Source organism: Ornithodoros turicata, chromosome 7 (assembly GCF_037126465.1).
Source record: "Ornithodoros turicata isolate Travis chromosome 7, ASM3712646v1, whole genome shotgun sequence".
Lineage (NCBI taxonomy): Eukaryota > Metazoa > Arthropoda > Arachnida > Ixodida > Argasidae > Ornithodoros > Ornithodoros turicata.
In genome coordinates, this window is record NC_088207.1 from 864,104 (window position 1) to 873,827 (window position 9,724).

At 45.3% G+C, this 9,724-nt stretch overlaps 1 long non-coding RNA gene across 1 annotated transcript; it reads right to left on the reverse strand.

The window, feature by feature from the left end:
- Window positions 1-5,516: 5,516 nt before the first annotated feature.
- LOC135399436 (uncharacterized) lies at window positions 5,517-9,493 on the reverse strand. Its single transcript, XR_010424260.1, has 7 exons — window positions 9,262-9,493; window positions 8,303-8,403; window positions 8,022-8,192; window positions 7,726-7,855; window positions 7,582-7,629; window positions 5,962-6,172; window positions 5,517-5,837 (listed from the first exon to the last, which is right to left on the reverse strand). It is a non-coding gene; the product is annotated as an uncharacterized LOC135399436 (long non-coding RNA).
- Window positions 9,494-9,724: the final 231 nt, after the last annotated feature.

The following is a 9,724-nucleotide window of genomic DNA, read 5'->3' on the forward strand; positions in this document are numbered from 1 at the left end:
TGGCAGAGAGTGAGGTAGCAGGTAGAACTTTGCAACCTTTTAGGCACAACATATGCGACAACTATTACCTCCTGAAAGGTCTAATTGCTCCACCTTTTTTCTGAGAGTGCAGTATGACACATGTATTGTGACTAGTACCCTTGTCTTTAGGAGAAATATTAATGTATCAAGAAGATTCCTTTTCTTATGGCTTTCTTGCTACGAAGGCCTCTTATTATGGATACCTGAAGTCATTTTAAAAGAAAAACAACATAGCATACCAGATTGTATTCCTTTCAAGCAAGCATCACAGCGCGATAGGTTCATAGTGTTGTAACCGAAGTGCGTGGTGGATTCTGAAAGTGGAAGATAGCTTGAGGTCAGGGTTACACTGAGAAAAGTACACCACACCACAGGATGCACACGTTATTGAATACAGACCAAGTAGCTTGACTTACAGTTTTCAGCATGACATGACAAGATCCGCTAGAAAAATCTTGACCAACGTCACTGGCTCTGAGGCAGAGATCTGGTGCTGAGCACTTCGGTGATACCTTCATCAACGCATTGATTGCTTTAAGCACGCTCTGGTAGCGGTCCAGCATGACATTCTGAATGAAAGATCAGGATAGCTTTCATTCACTCACAGTTTCAAACAAATTGACATGTCATGCGTCGATCACATTACGCAAACGGATTAAAGCGGAATAATTTATTCACTTCGGAGGTTTTTATTTTATTTTCTTTTTACTTAGAATGACTACAAGAGCGAAACTTGAGCGGAAGACCTCCAGCATTCCAGTTTTGTACGCACGCAGGAGATGGAAAGCACAGCTGCAGCACTCAGTCGTCGTGAGAAATTGTTATATTTGGTTTGATGTCAAATACAATTTACATACGATTCCAAACTTTACTGAACCATATTTTCACCAGAACGGAGTCCATTATCCCAAAAGCAACGCATAAACAACAATGGATCACTGAAATCGAAACTATGCAATGCTGCGATGCTAAGTTTCGAGAGAAGCCTTCTAGAACGGTGTCACTCATGTTGAAAAGCATCTATGAGTAACGTTTATCCAATGCGAGGACTACCACAAAAAGAAATAGCACTTCACATTCGATGAATCGCTTTAAAATGTTGGAATTCCTGGAAAGTTTCGGAAGCACGGCCGGATACAATCGTTTCTCGAGAGCGGCGGGGACTCCGACAGTGCAAACACGGCTGGATGATCGAGGAACATCATTGGCCAGATTCGAAACTTGTCGGTTACGTGATTGCATCACTCGGCGCCTGACAGTCTGGGAAGAGAAGTCCGTTGCTGCACCCCGGTCATGTGACTGATTATCGTGAAGTGATCAGATCAGCATCGGGGAGCAATCCTATATTTTGGTCACATGATCAAAGTCAGTCCAGAACGGGAAATGATCAGAACTGCATCGGGGAGCGATCCTATATTATTGTTTACATGACCAAAAGGAGACCAGAGCGGGAAATGATCAGGGCACCGTCGGGGGACTACCTTATCTTTTCTTATGTTCTACCTCCTCGGTTCCCACACCGCTGGGAACCAGTCGGGCACTATCGCCCGTTCAGGAGCCGAAGCCCCCATTGCGTTCCCATTCTTTTCCCGAGGGTTTGTGCTGCCGGGGGTGTTATACTACACAAGTCACCAAATTCTACCATCGTCGTCGGTGCGCTTGGCCCGAACGAGGCGGCGGAGGTTCGTGACGTCATCACCGTCCCTCCGGTGGACAACCCGTGTGACGTCCTGCAAACTGTCCAGACCAGATCCACTACTGCGTCGGAACATGAGCGGTTCCGTCAGCTCCTTGACCGCTGAGGTCCTCCGCGACCATAAGCTCACATCTCCTCCGGAGTATGCAACATCTATACTGGGCGAGCGCGCTATACTTCCCTCGACGAGTCAATACTGCTTGAATAGACCTTGTATCGCCAACTGTAGGATGGGACAAGCGTTAGCTTGCCCACATCACGCTTCAAAAATAAACCACAGAACAGCAACCGCCTGAGATCCCTCAGAAGCCTTCATTGGGATCGCAAGCGCCACCTGTGGCACGCAAGGGAACTTCTAGCGCCTGGAAGTTTTACGAGACGGTCCGAGGCGGAGGTACAGGAAGAACAACAACATTCCTGGTGTGCGCACAAGCAGTGTCGCCCGGGGTAAACTATAACCGAAGCAGACGACAGAGCAGTGTCCCTCAATGCTCCCCTGTTGCTTTCCGCCTCGCGCTTGGTGGCGCGCGCATCTTTTTAAAATCGTCTATTGTTCCCTTAAAGGGACTATGAAACGATTTTTTTTTTCCTTTCGTTCGAAAGAAGACATTTTTCTGAGTCTAGAACCGAAATTTTACTTTCGCCGCGCGAGCGAATTTCTCGGGAGCGAATTTAAACTGAGCGGCGAAGGGAGGACAGCTGGCGCCGCGCCGTGACGAGCTGCCGAGCGGAGACACAACGGGTAACTTGACGCGACCACGGCCGGCTCAGCAACACGTCATCGTGACGTGTTGCCGGGCCGAGGAATCCCGCCAGGAGCATGCGCCGTAGGATCCCGCATATGCGTTCATCGGGAGTGGAAATCTCCATGACAGCAGCTTTCGCGCGATCGGCAGATTTCGGCAGTGGCGGCAGCCACAGCGCGAGCTCGCGGCATTACTTGCGATTGTGCAACACCGGTGACGTAACGGGGAACCGAAGAGCGGTCCGTACAGTTACACCATCGGCAGGGAGATATGCGCGGGAGAGGAGGAACGCGGAAGAGACATTTCCAGCGCGCGCTCCTCGCAGAGTGGAGCGATTTCGTCCGGAAAAAATTGTGGCATATTAGTTTCTCTGCGGGAAGAACAGTTTCCATCGAAAAAAAGTATGGGGGTTCAGGAAATTTCATAGTCCCTTTAACGCCTGCCCAGCGCGGTGCGCATGATACACACCACGTCCACCAGCGTTTCCCTTGATGCCTTAGCTGAGACGGCAGACAAGATTACCGACGCAGACGTGTACCGAAGGGCGCGTAAGAGCCCTGCAATGAACAGGCAATAACGAGGAATGCGAACAGGCAGCCTAAGACATTGGAATCAGCACACAAAGCTGGGCATCATAGATACATTTCCGATTGTGTACTTTGTTCTGTACTTTAAGTACTGCTGTCCAATACTTTCCCATCAAGTACTCAAGTGCCTAACTGGAAGTCAAGAGAGAAAAATGAAAATGTTTTGTGTCTAGCGGCATTTTTGTACAAGAGGGCGGAGTTCTCTCCTCTTTTTTTCACAGTATACCGAGAGATGCAAGAAGAAATTAATCAGGAATAAAAATATTTTCCACTAGCACAGCTGGTTGCCTGGGCAACTGCATGCTAACGGAAATTGTGCAATCTGTTACACTTAATACCCATGGGCAAGTACTACCTAGCTGGGCTTCGGAAATGGCATTTCCAAAATAATGCTTCCATTATCCGTTGTAAGCAACATATTCACAAGCACAAACTCGGAACACACACTCTTCCTTAGACCAGTTGTTTGCAGGTACTCTGCACTTTCCTTTTAGTACAATTTTGGGAACTTTGCACATCACTGCAGATAACACATACAACCACTGAAAGATTTGGCAAGGTGGAATTGTCACTTGCCAACCCACTAACGTCGGTATTTTTATTTTCAGGTACAGGCAAAATACTGCCCAATAATTCTTTCCAAGTCATGATGACAAACGTGTGGAAGCACAATACTATAGCCGCGGTTTCACGAACTTGACAGAAACGGGCCCAGCTGACTTATCGCATCTCCTCACAACAGTCCACCCTAGAAGTCTGGTTGACACGGCTTCATGGGAGAGGATTTGCTGCGATAAACCACCTCGTCCCGCTCGGATCAAGTGCATGTAAAGGCGGCTAATATAGACTATAACCGCATGAACCAGATCGACCAGTCAAATTACCCGTTAGACACCCCATCAACCGTGTAATGGAGCCGTGGTGTATTTGTTAGATACCAATGCGCTATCTATCTTCCACGACAGCACTCTACTCGATGAATCGTGAAACATGGCTACGCCTGTTAGTAGACGGTGGTGATAAAACAGGCGTGTCTGGAACATGCTGCGCACACGAACACATTAATTGGCGACACCTGCGTTAAATATCTCCATTTGTATCTTGGACGGCGTTAGAGCAGATTGCCTTTCACATTTTCTCAGTAACGACGATCGGACGGTCTCGAGATGAAGTCTTTTGCATTCGTTACCTTTCTGGTGATCTTGCAAGTCATTCTCTCTCAAGAGCCATGGGAGAAGTTCACTACATCTGCCAGGTTCATCGACTACATGAACAAGCATTTCGGTGGCGACAGTCTCGGTATCTTAGTATCATAGTCCCTTTAATGACTCCCAAATGTGCAGCTCAGCACAGCTGGGTCTTCTCCCGTCTAACGCAGTTCCTTCGTCACCACTTCAAGAGTGACGAGTTCCGGCACAATGTTTCTTAGACGATTTCAGGAGGCTACAAGTATGACATCGAACGAGATTACCACACACGCCGTCAAGAACTCGGACAACGTAGCGGACAAGTAGCGGACAACGTCGTATCGAGTGCATATTTTCACACTCCCACCATCATACGAACATTTTCGCACATATTTCTAATCAATAGTACAGCGTCCCTAGCACCGGATTTTAGTAAGTATCTCTTTTGGAAGCATCCTTTGTCACGGCTACCGAAGGCTGACTTTGCCAGAACATTTACCGAGCCTGCCTCAGCAGAGCTCAACGGAGCGACACTTAGAGTAGACTGCGTCCATGGTCCTGTATGTGGATTCACAAACTCTATTACTGTCTTTGAACACCTCCGTCACAAGAACTGCAACGTCGATCCACAGGCAGCCCTCCCAGAGTCAAGGTTGAATCCAACCAACAGCACCAGGATACTTACACGGGATATGTCGCAGTTTTTTAATTTTCTGTTAAATGCAAGGGACATATTACTGGACCCGTAAAACACCGATTACTGGGCATTTAGCACCACCACCACGTACTTTCGACCCTGTTATTTCGTACTCTTCGGAAAGGCTCGGAAGCCACAGGCAAAAGAAGTGGTCATTCTCTTGCCATTTAGCTACAGCGTCTGGATGTGCGTATTTTCTGCGGTGCTGTTTTGTACTACCATGACATTCCTCGTCCTCAAAACAGCTACTGGAAGACCACCCACCTTTTACAGATTGTCGGCCTTCTACACAACGTCACTTTTTTCGACGGCCAGTCCGGGGCTGCTGGCATCTGATCATCAGGGAATGACACCTATTCGAATTATCCTTGTGTCGTGGCTGTTCTTTGTGCTGACGCTGTCCACTGTCTACAAGGGATCTCTAACCTCTCCCTGTTGAAAAAACCAGTATACTGGACAGACTGGAAACCAGTAACCAGTGTTATACCGGATTATTAACCCAGTCTGGACACTGGTCTTACTGGAAATTCCAGTATTACTGGCCTTACTGGACGGTCCAGTGTGGGCACTGGTCTTACTGGAGAGTCCAGTGTGGTCACATGGGTGCAGGCCCATCGGCTTTTGCAAATCCTGCTCTGCACGCAGTGTCGTATCCTGAGAGGCACAAACAGTTTTGTCTGGCCCTAATCTGCATGCATCGTGGTGTAGACCGAGAAATACATAAGAACTCATTCACTATTCCCAGATTTATTTTCTTTATTGTGTCACTTTTCTGTTTTTGCCTTGCTGGGCAACATCTCCAAAACCAAATCTCCAAAGATTCACCTGACTAGTTCTAGCTTTGCTTCTTTTACAAGGTTAGTCTGGTGGCCCTCAATGTAGGCCCTCAATGTGGCATGCCATCTGAAACGAAAATGTGGGAGATGTTCAGTATATGCGATAATATTTCAAGCAGAATTGCAAATTGACTGTGGCTAGAACCTGACCGTTCGTTGAATGATATAAAATAACTGCAGCATGATCTTACTTATGTAATGGAGTCCAATTTCTCTGGTGTTGCCTGTGACGAGCGCATGAATGCCTGCTCTCTGCTACGGTTGCCCTGAATAGCAACTAGTCGCCGTTCCATCTTGTGTCCAGAAAGGCTGCATCAAATTGTTGACTAACTTGTTGTTGATTCTGCCCCGCTGTACGCACATGAAGTTCTCAGGAACAAAACTGTCAACCCCAAGGTGAATCTGGAATTTGTACACATAGTGAGTATCAACGAAAGAAAATATTGGACACACAATCCTTCGTTGCTTTTGAATATGTTGCATGAAGTGCCCGTAGACTCAGAGGCTGATGTAACACGAGCTATTGCAATGCATACAATTTGCCAATTGGAATACAGTACACCATGTACTTCAGCCAAGATACAAACAATGATTGCGTTTTGTTTGTATCCCATATTGTATTGTACATGTCTGTTGCCCGCCACCCAGACGTTTTGGCTGCGAATGCTGGAGTCCGGCCAAACAGGGTAAATGAAGGCTCCACAAGTGCACCTAGTCTTTTCGACCCTCAGAAACTGAATGTGGACCGAGAAATATTGACATGATACGTTGCAGTGATCCGTGCCCCTCTGTTGGTGAAGGCAGGAAGCAGGCACAGGCAGCTTACACGGGTACTCATGATATCGCAGGTTCAAAATTAATTTTTGGAATCCACAGTACAATGCGAAATGCAATCAGTGAGACTGATACATGCCAGTTTGTTCAGCAATTATAAATGGCACATGACAGAAAAATACATATGGCAAGTGATTTTGGCACACAGGAGCAGCTACAGCAAAACAATTACTGTTAACATGGTGACTTGGTATCGACAGACCATGGTATATCCCTCATGGAGAAGGCAGTCACATTTTGGGTACTTTATCACCTCTCTCTAACAAGGCTAGTTTGAACTTTTTGCATAAGGTGCATAATTATTAGTTTCAGGGTTTAGCCGGATTCTTCCGCCAATTGAAGGTGTCCTTTTTACGGTGAAATCCGATTTTGCCCGTCAAATTGCCCTCACTGAGATATCTGTAGGAATGCACACTAACTTGTTTGGCAGCAATTACATAACCATTTGTACCGAACCAGTAGAGCTAGTTTTTGAGTAGCTGAGCCCAATTTCTCCCCGAATTGAGCATTTAACGTACTGGAAGTTTTTCCACTCGACTTCGCATGAATTTAGAGCACATGTTTATTTACGAGATTTCTTCAAAACTTCTTCGAGATATTTTCAACACTTCAGGCTATTATTTATATGTACAATTCCTGGCGTAAAGCAACGGCCCTAATGTCTTGTATCTCTCACATGCGGACACCTCTGTCTTGCGAACTAAAGCGTTGGTCCCACGAACGTCGGTACTAGGGAGGTTTCACTGCCTCTACAACATGATGAGCAAACAAGATTCATAAAACCTTACTGTCAACAACAGAACGCAATGTGTGTGATGGCATGTAGGGAGGCATGACAACCGGTGCAGGTTTTGAAATGAACCAGGGCACAATATAAGTGATGGAATGCGTGGTGTGCACTTGTCCTTCCTTTGCATACCTGAAATTGGCTGATTTTGTTGTGTAGTAATATAAATAGATAAAATATATTTAAGTACCAAATAACAGTGTCGGCCGACAAGCCTCTTCCACCAAAGGTGCTCTCCCTACAAAGAAGAAACATGTTGTTTAAGAAATGATTATCTAACAAACATACAGTACTAATAATCAAACCGCACTAAAGAACAAAAAAGAGAACACACCGTATACATGGACTTCTAAGTCTACTTTTTTTTGTAGTCTTGTGCGGAAGTTTCCTCTTGCTCCAGGTTTTCCGGTCAAACAGTTTGAGTGACATGCTCGTTCCCTGTGCGGCATCTTTCTGTTCAACCTCTGCAAGGCAAACATCCAAGTGTAAATAAGGGCACGAAAAATACAGAGATGAGGTGGCTGCCCTTGGCCTCATTAAGTCCCTAATAATGACTTTTATCTAACAATAAATGCACTGCTGTAACCATAAGGGATACATATTTCCGCAATGAATGTATATTGTACTCACCAATTTTGTCCAGCAATGATAGTGTCGTGCACCTGTTGTTCCCTTGAACTTCCCTGCTTCATCAGGGTTGTAATCCATCCATCCATCGAGCAGCCTCTGTGGTGCAAGATTTTCATCAGATATGGTACATCCAGACTCTGAAGCGTCCCGTGGTGTCCTTCTGATGCATTCCTAGACGTGTGTTTGACAATTTCATCACGTAATATGCAAATATTGTTCTTAATGGGAACTCATATTAACACTCATAATTAAAACGTTACAGACATTGAATAGTTGCTCACCTTATTTGCCGAAGTATGCTTTCACATATACCGTGAAGTGATGTGCTGCAAATGCTGCATCGCCTTTTCTTGTGTGTGTGCTTGACATGAGACACCAATTTCTGAAAGGAAATAGGGTCAGTGAGAGTTTCTCAAAAGTTGAGCTAGCTACTAAATCACTCTGTGCACTCATCAATTAAGAAAACATTACAAAATGATTCTGGGTTGTTCGCAGTAATAGCATGATCTATATTTCAAAACGGAACAGTTTTATCTGTTGTCAGTGCAGCAACAATCAACAAACATCTGTTACCTGTCCAAGTGATGACTTATATTTGTCAACATATGTAATTTCCAGCATAAAAAGGTCATTCATTCATTCTGACCTTCTTTAGCACTTGCTAAATGAGCAAAATTATTTTAGTGATTGATGGCTCTCAGCAGCCAAAGGCAGCGCGATAAAAATTGTCGATAAACCAACACATACGGTGGAAAATAACTATTCTGAGACTGGAACAGACTGCAAAGACACACTCAACAAAGCCTCAATGCTTTAGAACATGGATAGTTCAAAACATAGCCGGACACTACCAGGCTCTTCTTTTTTGATTGCTTGCAACTGCCCACCCATGATACACATCCAGATCTGTTGATCCTACAATGCAACACCATTTGTGCACTGACGGTGAAACGACGCAACAACCGTAATCGACATAAACGTAATGAAACGGAAAGATTACTTTCGAATTCCTGTTCATACATACACAACGAGAAACACAATATTCTTTTGCACAAATATCTATCACATTTATGCAGACAAAGCGCAGGAGGAACTGAATCCTGCACCCATACTGCGAAGATACACCCGCTGCATTGAAGATATGTGGTAGCGCACGCAAAAACACAAAAGACGAGAATACAACGTCTTAGTGTTAGTTTAACGTGAATAAGTAACACGAAACGAATAAATAATACATTACCGGCATGGTCCTAGTCCGGGCTGGTCCGGCAAGTTGTACGGCATGTAGTCACGGCACTGGCACAACAGCTTTTGCGTCGTCAGACGAATAGCGAACACAACAACAAACGTCACGCACGAAATGCAGTATATCTTGCCGATTAAACTCAACGATAACATAGACATGAGTGAACACAAGAAACCACGAGGAAGCCAGCAGCCCGCTGAACGCTGCTTTGTGCTCTTTCTTCATGGTTGCTAGACGCAGCGGTTTGAAACCGAAACAAGCGACGATTTGGTGACTTTAATGACTGGAATTTTCAACACTGCTGGTTTTTATGTTATTAAGCCGACAAATTCCGTTGAATAACGAAATATCACGAATGCCTTGAGTTTCGATAATCCAGCAAGTGTTTTCGTTTTTTTTTTGTTTTTTTTTAATTGAGCGACGGTGGTGCTGATGGTGAAAGAGCTCGCTGTTGTCG